Source organism: Lucilia sericata, unplaced genomic scaffold, assembly GCF_015586225.1.
Source record: "Lucilia sericata isolate MDLA Ls3-8-SP2 unplaced genomic scaffold, ASM1558622v1 Contig000406F_arrow, whole genome shotgun sequence".
Taxonomy (NCBI): domain Eukaryota; kingdom Metazoa; phylum Arthropoda; class Insecta; order Diptera; family Calliphoridae; genus Lucilia; species Lucilia sericata.
The window spans coordinates 210,428-221,079 of record NW_023994424.1 but is presented as its reverse complement, the minus strand read 5'-3'; the positions used below and the strand labels follow the sequence as shown (position 1 = coordinate 221,079).

Below are 10,652 nucleotides of genomic sequence, written 5' to 3'. Positions count from 1 at the left end.
TCTTTTAGATAGACATACATACAAACATAGCTAAAGTAAATCGAATCGATTCAGACTTTAACGTTCACCTTATTTCAATCTAAAACTCTTGCACGAACGTGCTTGAAATTGTCAAATATAGCAACAGGCGATCAACAATCTATAGATACATACAATACATACACACATGTATGTTAAATTTAATAAATATTGCCTACTCCACATTTTTTAGTTATTGTATAAATCAAATTTTCTTGATTAATTTCGTTTAAAAGAGTTTACAGGGTAATTACAAATATTTTGAATATGCAATAAATTTGGGTCAACAACCCAGCTGCATGGAACTATTAAATTCAAGGTTAAATTCAACGGAAATTAATGTTCCGTTTTTTATTTATACACCAATAATTATTCTACATTACTCATATAAAAAAAAAACTACCAAAACTATATTTATGCAAGTCATCAGTTTCTAATTTCGTCACAATTAAATGTGCAAAAAATAAAAAAAAAGGTCTCCATGCTAAAACGTATTTTTTGTATGGGCTTTTAACATAATTACATGCTATATTCTCTCAGCGAAAAATCTGTTAAATGATTCTTGAATATGGAAAAATTTATCAAAATAATTTAGTTAATATACAATGCTACAAAAATATCAATAAAATAAAATTATTCCACCTTAAATTTTTCTGTATAACATCCAAAATTAAAGTAAATTCACTTTTTTGTCGGACAAAATAAAGTGTAAATTTTATATATCATTATTTAAATATCTTGTATATCAACATTTTTTATCTATTTTGATTCTGATTTCAATATCTGGATCTTAAGACATTTTTGTATTTTATTTGCCATTATTGTTCGCAATCGCCTTCCCTTCTCCTTGCTTTTCCCCATACGATTATTTTCAAAAGAAATCCGTTTTTGTTCTCTATTTCAGCGGAATATTTGATCAATTGCGGTCAAAAATTAATCTATTGGATTTAAGACGATGCTCTGAGCAGGTCATTCCAATTTTTCAGTGTTTATTTTTCTTACAGAAATGTTTTTATCTTTGTCGTGTGTTTGAATTCATGAATCTGTTGAGGCATTAAGTCTACCAAATCCCTTTATACGGCATTTATTTAAAAATTTTTATTAAATGTCGTGAGCACCCACCATTTTGCTTACCGAGGTTTCTCGGTCCCTAATGGCCAAAATGTCGGTCCTTTTTATTTCTTTTGGCTAATGAAGAAGGTGGAGCCCGTGGCCATCGACTACGTGATAAGAAAAAAAAACTGTTTTATTGTTAAACTACAATTGAATGCATTTTTAAAACTAAAAGTTTAAAACTACAGTAAAGTAAACTTTAAATCTGAATCAAAGAAAACTTAAAACTAAATAAAATTCAAATTAAAATAAGCAACACCAAGCCACGCCATCGCCAGCTCCACTCAACGGGGGACTTTCTTCGGCAGATTAGCACCAACAATCCGGTGGTGCTTCAGGTACCAGGTTTTCGACCAGGAAAATTTACTTTTACCTCGTACGACAGGACGAACTAGACGGTTAATTCCTTTTAGGTAATTTCTATAAAAAGAAAAAACAGATATTAGTTTAGACTTTAAATATATATATATATATATATATATATATATATATATATATATATATATATATATATATATATATATATATATATATAAACGTAAACAGAAATGGATTAAAAAAAATAAAAAAATATATAGTGAAGTATAAATTATTTAAAAGGTTTTTCTTGTAAAGTTTTTATCATTTTTTTACTTACCGAAACACCGAACGAGGACAGATAACGGACAGACTGAAAACCTACGCTACCCTTCTTCCAAATGATTGCCCTGTAAACACCCGATAGTCCAGATCTCAAATATGGAGAGCTGCTAAGTTTACAATGTAAGTGATTGGGGTGAAATTATTGTGAGTGGGTAGGGATAGTTAGGGACAGCTAAAATGACTAGGTTGCTACGGTTGTAGGTTCAGACCTCTGGGAGGGAAACAACATATTGGCAACTCCATCCGCCAATAATGATTATTCTTGGCCTGAAAAGGAATAATTTAGATAAATGTTTTGGTGTATTCGTCTTATGAATGTTTGCTCACTTCGGGTCCCTTTCAATTTAAATTCTTCTGTTTTTCTTTCAACTTAAACATAATGCTGGTATTTTATAGAGTTTTTGTATCCAGGAAAAGTTGCAGTGTCGGCAAGAACCACCCCATCCGGCGAGCCTCAGCCCGGCGTAAGCCATAATACCAGCGCCGCCGACATTTGGCAACACTGACCCGCAACAGATGTTTCGGCATTTGTTTTGCTTTCAATTTTCATAATCCTGGCCAGTACAGAATGGCGCCCAACGTGGGGCCCGAAGTGAGTACGTCCATACTTGTTAGTGTTATGTTTTTGCCTAAGTAGTGTAAGTCCCGTTCACGTCAAATAAGAGTCCGTAACGCGTTGCGACATCTTCTTGGCAAAAACATATCTTTTTGTTAGCTTTATTGTTAGACTCTTAAGCATTTAGTACATTAGAAGTATGGTTAATCGCCTAATATGTAAAGCCAACAAAAAGTTTCATTAAATTCCATAGCCCAAGTAAATTTCATTTATTATTTTCTACTTGTATTTACGATGTATAAGTCTTATATCTATTAAATTCTCAGGGGGATTAGATATAATAGCCATACATTCTTAAATCCAAGTACATATAAAATTTCTAATCCCAGAGTCTTAATTAGTTTTATGTTAAGTGGCTGATTTAACTGCTCAAGGGAGAAGAAAAGTAAAATTTTGTTTAAATAGTTTTGCTTACAGACTTAGGACTAGTCCTGGAAAAAGGTAAGAAAATAATATTTCAGTTTTCAGTCGCAGTACTTAAGTTTGTCCATATAGTAAATTTCAATCTGTAAAGGCCGTTAGGAAACACCAAAGTTTACAACTAAATTATACTTAACTTTACATAGATCAAGAATAATCGACAATTGTTTTGTAAACCTACTCACTCACGCTATGATTGAACCCCAATCACTTATGTATAGAAGTTTATAATACATTTTGAAATAGTTAATATTCGAAGATAGTTCGGTATTAGTGTGAATTCCGTTAGTACTGGAAATCTTTTGTTTTTATTAATCGCTGTGGTTATTATTTGGCATATTATTTTTTTTTTATTTTTTTGAATTTTCGTTATAAATATTTTTTGTTGTTATCTTCGGCGGTAGTTCAAAGAAAGGTAATAATTTGTCACGTTTTTTCTAATAATTTGAATTTTCGTTGAGTTTTTGGTGGATTATGGTTGTAACTCGTTCCGGTAGTAGAATTTCAAGTAATTTACCAACCAGCAGCAACATGGCAACTACTGAAGCAGGTGTAACTCGTACTACAGACGCTCTCACTGCAGGTGGGCCTACCACAACAGCCACGTCAACAGCACCAGTATTGCCTCACGAGGTCTCTATTAGTTCAGACGACTCGAATTCCACGATTAGGTCGCCAGAATACAGTAGCCTTACAGCTCAAAACGTTCGCCGCGAAGTCCGAGAGAGTCTGGCCAACCAGCGGAATCAAAGTGCCAACATACAGGAAGTGGTCAACGCTTCTATCGGTCTTTCCCAGGCGCAATTTATGAGGCAAGTAGATAATAAAATCAACGATGCTTTAATGGAAATTAAGCGGGCATTGGGTATAAACCACCAGCAACAACACGATGTCGCAGCAAGTTTAGATCCGACGGTGCCATTGCAGGTGGCTCAGGGTGGAGGTCCGGAATTCTTAACCGGCGCAGTGACACAAACAAACCCATTACCTCCAGTGACTAGGAGTCTAGTGGCACCTGTGGTGTCGCAAGTATCATATCCTCACGGTAATATGGGCGGAAGAGAAGTGACAGCCGTCATGTATACCCAAACACAGCCAGCTATAGCTCAGGGGCCTTGGTCAAATCCACCGCCACCTTTATTTCCAGCACCATATTATATGGCTAATGATATACAGCGGAGGAATCAGACAGATTTCCCAGAGCCTAATCTTAACCAGACCAGATATTTTGAACAACAGCCAATGAATCAGACTCCGATCAATACCCCGAGGGTTGGTCAACAACAAGCCTACACCCAACAACAACAAGCCTACAACCATCAACAGCAAGGTTACAACCAACAACAACAACAAGGGTATAGCTATCATCAACCACCACTACAACAGCAAAATAGCTTTGGACTAGCTCCTAATTATGCTTGGCCAGTGTCAATTGGTATGGAAAATCATCAGCGAATGAATTTGTCTAAGTGGGGTATGAGATTTGATGGAACCAGTAAGTCCATGAATGCTCAAGAGTTTATTTTTCGAGTAAACGAGCTGAAAAAAGATTACAACTGCTCGGACATGGATATTTTACGCCATTTCCATAACTTACTGGAAGGACCAGCTTTAGACTGGTATTGGAACCATCGCAAATTGGCGCAAATTAACTCTTGGCGGGACCTGGAAAGTGCTATCTTGTCCCAATATCAGCGTTTTGAGAATGAGTTTCAGGTACAAATGCAAATACTCAATCGCCGCCAGTTACCTCATGAGTCATTTGAAGAGTTTTATAATGTCATACTTAAGCTACGCCATCAGCAAAAAGTCCCGTATGATGAGAGATCGTTAATTGATATCATTAGGGGTAACCTTAAGCCAGCTTTGGCCCAGTTGATGTTTCCCATTCGAATAAACAGTTTAACCGAGTTTTGTCACGAGGTCAAGAGGGCAGAGAACTTGTTGGCTAACCAGAGGCAAAGTTATCAACAGCGTCCTAGTTTCACAAGGGTAAATGAGATTGAGATTACACCTTAACCGGCGCAGTGACACAAACAAACCCATTACCTCCAGTGACTAGGAGTCTAGTGGCACCTGTGGTGTCGCAAGTATCATATCCTCACGGTAATATGGGCGGAAGAGAAGTGACAGCCGTCATGTATACCCAAACACAGCCAGCTATAGCTCAGGGGCCTTGGTCAAATCCACCGCCACCTTTATTTCCAGCACCATATTATATGGCTAATGATATACAGCGGAGGAATCAGACAGATTTCCCAGAGCCTAATCTTAACCAGACCAGATATTTTGAACAACAGCCAATGAATCAGACTCCGATCAATACCCCGAGGGTTGGTCAACAACAAGCCTACACCCAACAACAACAAGCCTACAACCATCAACAGCAATGTTACAACCAACAACAACAACAAGGGTATAGCTATCATCAACCACCACTACAACAGCAAAATAGCTTTGGACTAGCTCCTAATTATGCTTGGCCAGTGTCAATTGGTATGGAAAATCATCAGCGAATGAATTTGTCTAAGTGGGGTATGAGATTTGATGGAACCAGTAAGTCCATGAATGCTCAAGAGTTTATTTTTCGAGTAAACGAGCTGAAAAAAGATTACAACTGCTCGGACATGGATATTTTACGCCATTTCCATAACTTACTGGAAGGACCAGCTTTAGACTGGTATTGGAACCATCGCAAATTGGCGCAAATTAACTCTTGGCGGGACCTGGAAAGTGCTATCTTGTCCCAATATCAGCGTTTTGAGAATGAGTTTCAGGTACAAATGCAAATACTCAATCGCCGCCAGTTACCTCATGAGTCATTTGAAGAGTTTTATAATGTCATACTTAAGCTACGCCATCAGCAAAAAGTCCCGTATGATGAGAGATCGTTAATTGATATCATTAGGGGTAACCTTAAGCCAGCTTTGGCCCAGTTGATGTTTCCCATTCGAATAAACAGTTTAACCGAGTTTTGTCACGAGGTCAAGAGGGCAGAGAACTTGTTGGCTAACCAGAGGCAAAGTTATCAACAGCGTCCTAGTTTCACAAGGGTAAATGAGATTGAGATTACACCAGAAGAAAAAGATGTGGTGCCTATTCTGGAAGTGGACGCAATGCGGAACACGAGTAAATACACCTGATGGAACTGCAAGATGGTTGGTCACGGTTTTTTTGATTGTCCTTCGCCCACGCGTAGAATTTTCTGTTTTAAATGTGGAATGGACAATGTAGTTACACCGAAGTGTCCTAGATGTCAGAGAAACCGGTCCCGGAACCCGTCTCGAACTGGGGAGGCGAGGTCAACGGAAGTTTAGGCCCAGTTAGTCAAAGATCTGCGGCAACGAGTGAAGAGAGAGAGCAAGATAAAATTTTGAAAAGGGTTGAAGCAAAAGTAGAGGCAAGTCCTGAGCCTCGGCTCAGAGAGATAAAACCTTTACATATTAGGGTGCAAGAATATAATCAGGCAAGATCGAGAATTTTCGGTAACGTTTCGAGTAGGATAAAGAAAGCACGCGAAAGGTATAAGCGAAAAAAAGTCTTAGGCGGGAAATTTCGGCCGCGTCGTTAATAGAGGGTGATGATTCGCGTTTTTATACTAGGATTTCTATAAATGGACAGGAAATCGAGGGATTGTTGGACAGCGTAATTGTATGAGTTTCATACAGAAGACCGGTCTAACCATCCACGATTTTCATACCAATATAAAAACGGCGGATGGAACAGAACACCCTATAGTCGGTCGTGTGAAAGTCAACGTTGTGTTTCGTGGTATGTCACATGATATCAATTTCTATTTAGTCCCTACTCTGAGTCGCGAGTTATTCTTGGGAGTCGATTTCATGAAGGCTTTTAATTTGTTCGCAAATATAGGAAGTCTCACGACGAATGGTATTAATCTTTGCGAAGATGAAGAAGAGACCCAAGATATTAAAACTCACAAGTTGGATGATGAACAGCGACAAAGATTGGATTTGGTAATTGCTATGTTCCCCTGCTATACTAAGAAGGGCCCTGGTAAAACGCATTTAGAAACGCATGCAATAGACACCCGTGATGCAATTCCAGTGAAAGATAGATATTACCCTGTATCCCCGGCGGTGCAAAAGTTAATGTATGCGGAGTTGGACAGGATGCTGGACTTAGGTGTTATTGAGCTTAGCGAAAGTCCATGGAGTCACCCGGTTACTCTCGTACGAAGGGGCGAGAAGAATCGGTGTTTACGCGCGTAAACACAATGCGCTGACAGTCAAGGATGCATATCCATTGCCGCACATTGAAGGTTTGCTCAGTCGATTGGGAGATACAATCTATATTTCGAGTGTCGACCTAAAAGACGCGTTCTGGCAGATACCACTAGAGTCATCTAGTAGGGAAAAAACTGCTTTTACGGTACCTGGACGACCACTTTATCAATTTACGGTCATGCCTTTTGGGTTGTGTAATGCAGCTCAAAGGTTATGTCGGTTAATGGATAAAGTGATGCCCGCGGCACTTCGTGAAAGAGTTTTCGTGTACTTAGATGATCTATTGATAGTATCTCCAGAATTCGAGACACATCTGGAATTGTTGAAGCGGGTATCTATTTGTCTAGCAGAGGCAGGTTTGACCATCAATGTTGCTAAATCCAAGTTTTGTTTTAAGGAGTTAAAATATCTTGGGTATATTGTTGGTGGCGGCAAATTAAAACCGGACCCGGCCAAAGTGGAAACGATTACTCGTTTTGTATACCATAAGACAGCAAGAGAGGTGAGGAGCTTCATGGGAGCAACAGGCTGGTATAGAAAATTTATACCAGACTATGCTACCATTGCGGTCCCAATCTTTGAAACGCTGAAGAAGGGTAAACAATTCAAGTTTACCGAAAAAGCTAAGGTTGCTTTTGATCGCCTCAAGAAAGCTCTGACTACGAGCCCACTTCTTAATCACCCAGACTTCTCCAAGCGTTTCTATGTTCAGTGTGACGCATCAGACTTAGGCATTGGAGCGGTTCTTTTTCAGAAAGATGATTCTGAGGGAGAGCACCCAATAGCCTATTTCTCGCATAAGCTGACCCCAGCGCAGAAAAATTATTCAGTCACTGAACGTGAATGTTTGGCAGTTGTCTTGGCGATTAAGAAGTTTAGGGCCTATATAGAATTGATGCCATTTACAGGAGTAAATTTACAGGCGTACGATTTCGAAATTGAACATAGGCAGGGGAAGGAAAATGTAGTACCCGATACCCTATCGCGTTATGATATGGACGAAATCTCACTAAAAGTATCTAAACTTGTAGATTTGAAGTCGGAAGCATTTCAGTCGGAAGATTACCTAAGCTTAATTGATACGGTCGAGAAGAATTCGGAGCAATTACCCGATTTGAAAGTGGTCGACGGTTTTGTCTACAAACGGACCAGGCATTATGACGGTGTAGCCATTAGTGAAGATTTCGCGTGGAAGTTGTGGGTACCTTCAGAGTTAACCCAAAATATAATTAATGAGTGTCATAATTCCCCACAAGCCAAATCAAAATGTTCAGACAAGAAATTTTGTGTTAAACTGCCAAATTTGTAAAGAATCGAAACCCGCGAATTCTACGCTCAGACCACCAATGGGTTCCGAAGTACAGTCAGAACGACCTTTCCAACGCATTTTTATAGACTTTCTTGGTCCGTACCCATGGTCGAAAAACGGAAACGTTTATATTTTTATCGTTTTAGATCATTTAACTAAGTTTGTTTTTTTGAAGGCCTTGCCTAAAGCCAGCACCAAGAATGTGGTAAAGTTTCTAATTGCTGAAGTTTTCCATAAATTTGGAACACCAGAAACTATCGTTTCTGATAATGGAAAACAATTTGTTAGCAAAGAGTTTGCCGACATGATTAGTAGTTTTGGGGTTAAACATGTTCGGACTGCAACCCACTCACCGCAAGCTAATGCGTCCGAGCGCGTCAAACAGTCCATATACGAGGTCGAGGATGTTCAGGGGAAATCGTTAGGGGTTTTTCACGCCAAAGATTTGAAGCAATAGCTTCAATATCTTTGGTGGTTCTAGTCCTAACATTTCTTCCTGAATATCTACCGGTTGACAGCGTCTAGTAGTCGTCCAATTTGTACCTAATGGTGTACCTATCTTTAAGTCTGTATTGTCGAGTCTTTATATTAATCTTAGTCTTTTCTTTATTGGCAGGGAATTTCTGTTTGGCATAGCTGTTGATATATCCTAAGCAGTACTGAGTTCTGTACATATCTTTCATTTATATCGTAGTCCAGTGAGATCCATAGCTACTTTGGAATGAGTAATTATTTGTTGGATCGACTTAAAGCCAACGTTTCTTAGCTGGTTACATGTGTAACCGGTCATTACCCTATTAGTAGGTGCAACCCCATCAAAGCCTTCTGGTACCGTGCCATCAAAAGCGTAAGGGTTATTAGTCACCTAGGGTAATAACACAATTCTGAGTCTGATCTTACAGCGAGCCGATACCAAAGTAAACAATTGGGACAATACAAGTTGGAAGATCAACATGTAGTTGTTCACTCCGTAAGCAGATTGTCACTAGCTGGGAAATAAATGATCGATAGTACAGATACGTCAGTTTTGGTTGGGATATAGTCCGTAACTATTCTAAACACAATTCTTTTGAGTTCAGTGGCAATAACAAGGAGTTTAGGACCTTGTTTCATAATTTTCTAAACTTTGTCTTGTTATTACCACCGAATTCTGCGCTAATATTGGAAATTAACCTATGAAGTCCGACTTAAACTAGCTGTCTAACTACCTTGACTTATATTCTAATATATATCTAGTATACATATATAAAAAATATTTTTATTTACTTTACACTCACTCGGATTGTCTGCTTCATCGCCTCATTTGTCTCTCACGATCTTGTTGTTGTAATCTGAAATAAAATCGAAAGACTTTAGTATACATTCAAGTGGTAAATAATTTTAGTTATTTCATTTTAAATACATAGTCGCCAATTCCATGAATTTCTCCGATTTTTTTTTTTTGCATTTCAGTGGTGTTTTCTTCCCTTCGGTTCGTCCTTCTCAAGGGCACTTGAATTCCAAGAACCTGTAGGGAAAAGAAACATTAGTTTTTGTATTATTTAAAGTAATAATAAAATTTTCTAAAAGAATTATATTTATGAATTGCTTTATAAAATTTCTGTTAGGATTTTCTTTTAGAAAGTTTTATTTTCAAACAACCCTAGGGTTGAACTAATAGCTTGTTTTTTTTGTTAGGTGAAAAGGTCAAGGGGCACTTCTCGCCAAAGAATTTTGGTGGTTTTGGTCCTTGTCATTTTCACCTATCTTTATCAGAAGACTTACCTGAGTCATCATTAAGGTCCAGGTCTTTTACTTCCGTTTTCCCAAAGGTTGGATGGATAATCTGTAAAAGGAAGCATTAGTAATTTAGTTTTTATTGTTGAATGTAATTACAAGGGGTATTTCCCGCCAAAGTCTCTAGAGTTTACTCTATGAGCTTTGGTGGACTTAGTCCTTGTATTACAAGGAATAGGATGTAACACTGTAATTAATATAATATTTTTTTTTTTTAACTTACGATTCCTTAACGGAAGCAAAGGCCTGTTGGAAGTTTAAGGTCCTTTTGAATTTTAATCCGAAAATATAGTAAATTAAAATAGAATTAGTAAAATTATAAAAAAAGGAATCACAAAAAAAATATGAAAAGAATTAAATAAAAATCTAAAAAAATAAATTTAGAAAAAATACATAGAAACTTTTATAAAAAAATTGGAAGAAAAGAAAATTTTTGTAAAAGAATTGGAAAAAAAACTGAATTATTTTTTTTTTTTTTTTAATTTTAGTTTTTTTACTGTAACTAAAATTT

At 37.6% G+C, this 10,652-nt stretch overlaps 1 long non-coding RNA gene across 4 annotated transcripts; it reads right to left on the bottom strand.

Moving 5' to 3' along the window:
* Positions 1-1,271: 1,271 nt before the first annotated feature.
* Positions 1,272-10,167, bottom strand: LOC119604577. 4 transcript variants are annotated; one of them, XR_005231528.1, is made up of 5 exons: positions 10,130-10,167; positions 9,768-9,872; positions 2,101-9,696; positions 1,769-2,040; positions 1,272-1,551 (listed from the first exon to the last, which is right to left on the bottom strand). It is a non-coding gene; the product is annotated as an uncharacterized LOC119604577 (long non-coding RNA). The 4 variants fall into 4 exon arrangements; XR_005231526.1 differs by having other exon boundaries at positions 1,769-3,762; positions 4,824-9,696; XR_005231527.1 differs by having other exon boundaries at positions 1,769-4,823; positions 5,885-9,696.
* Between the last annotated feature and the right edge of the window lie 485 nt (positions 10,168-10,652).